Source organism: Dermacentor andersoni, chromosome 3 (genome assembly GCF_023375885.2).
Source record: "Dermacentor andersoni chromosome 3, qqDerAnde1_hic_scaffold, whole genome shotgun sequence".
NCBI lineage: Eukaryota > Metazoa > Arthropoda > Arachnida > Ixodida > Ixodidae > Dermacentor > Dermacentor andersoni.
The window spans coordinates 193269128-193270786 of record NC_092816.1 but is presented as its reverse complement, the minus strand read 5'-3'; the positions used below and the strand labels follow the sequence as shown (position 1 = coordinate 193270786).

At 49.0% G+C, this 1659-nt stretch overlaps 1 pseudogene; it reads left to right on the top strand.

Moving 5' to 3' along the window:
* The first annotated feature begins 437 nt into the window (after positions 1-437).
* LOC126524797 (U2 spliceosomal RNA) lies at positions 438-619 on the top strand (annotated as a pseudogene).
* Positions 620-1659: the final 1040 nt, after the last annotated feature.

The window sequence follows — 1659 nt, the reverse complement described above, 5'->3', positions numbered from 1 at the left end:
TATACATACCCATGGATTGTTGCAAAACACGGCACGACGACTTTAGTAACAAATCACGTCACGTAGAACAGACACGCACCTGACCACACTCCGAGGGCACACATTGCTTCACCGTAGCCAAGACGATCGTGCGCTGATCGGCGTCCCGCAGTGCAGTGGTGTTCATGAGGTCACTCGAAAACTACAAGCGGTCACACGCCAACACAGGCCACACGAAATTAGTTCCCCACAAACTTCCTTTGAAACTTGGCCGTGGCTCCGGTAAAGCGTTCCAAGTTTGCGGGATCGGGTCCACATGGACGGTTCCCATTTCTTTCCGCCTCGCAGTCCAGGCGCGCCACACGTTTCCGGGACTGCCGCCACCGAAGAACGGAAGAAAATTGAAGGAGCTACGCAAGTGCTTGGAACGCCGAAAAGAGAGGGCGGTGCGAAGGTAGACATCGCCGACGCGGGTCAAAGTGTAGTATCTGTTCATATCAGCTTAGTATCTGACATGAGTTTTATTTGGACATAACATTCTAAACATATTTTTCCAAGTTGGCGGAGTGCGCATAGCCTGCTTCACCCCTGCAGCGGGTCGGCCAGGCATTGCACTGTCTTCGTTATTGGCATTCTAAATCTACAAGGCTCTAAAGACGCGCGCAATTTTTTTCCAGAACCCAGCCATATGCACGTTCGTTGTAGAAACATGGTTTTGTTTCACCATGCACACGCTGTCGAAAGTTACAGCACAGGAGACGACTTCGATTAAGGACCCGACTGATCTCCGGTCTGGGCGTATCCCTCCGCGCCTTATTCTGTGGTTACTCTCGTGGTTCCGCGTGAATGTTGCGTGGGCAAACTTTCATTTTATGTCCACATTGACAGGTCCGGAGGCTAGGTGTGCGTTGACAATCTCTACAGACTTTGCAGTCGTTTTGAGGTAAAATGCGTTTGTCCGCAGCTGCAACTTGCGCTAAGCTCTAACAAAGTCGCTATGCGATGAAAATGTTGCTCCACCCTAATCTCCATGCCAACACGTGAGTAAACAGCCACAGAGCGCTGCCACAGAGCGCATGTGACATCAACTGACAAAGAAGCGCTTTCACTGCGGTATTCTAGATGGCGCTAGCTAACACCTACGCCTGCTGAAACAAAAAATATGACGCATTCGGCAAGTGGAAACAGACCCTATATTTTCACAATACCTTGGTAGCGAAATAAAACGAACAACAACAGTGTCACCAATGCGAAAATTGGCGCAGCATCGTCATGCATCCAGTCATTTCCGGCAGGGGCGCAATCAGTAGTACGCATAGCATCATCCTACCTTAAGATATATGTATCAGTGGAATGCGCTTATGCTGATTTTAGCACCCGCTGTGAACTGTAATCATTGTTTTGTATTAATTATTAAATTGTATTAAGGGCACAAATTCCGCATCGGAACACTTTTCTTCGACCTTGCGTCTTGAGCTATTTAGCATTTTGTCCAGGAGACCACGCAGGTGGGAGGAGTTCTGTTACCCTACCAGTAATTCTGCCTTTTGCTCCGGCGCTCTGTGCTCATAGTGCGCAAAACATTAGCTAGGAAGAGACGATTTTCTGCGCTTTTTACGCCACCTGGCACAGCACATTTGACTCGAAGGTACAAGGCGCCGTTCATGCAGCCTTGTAACC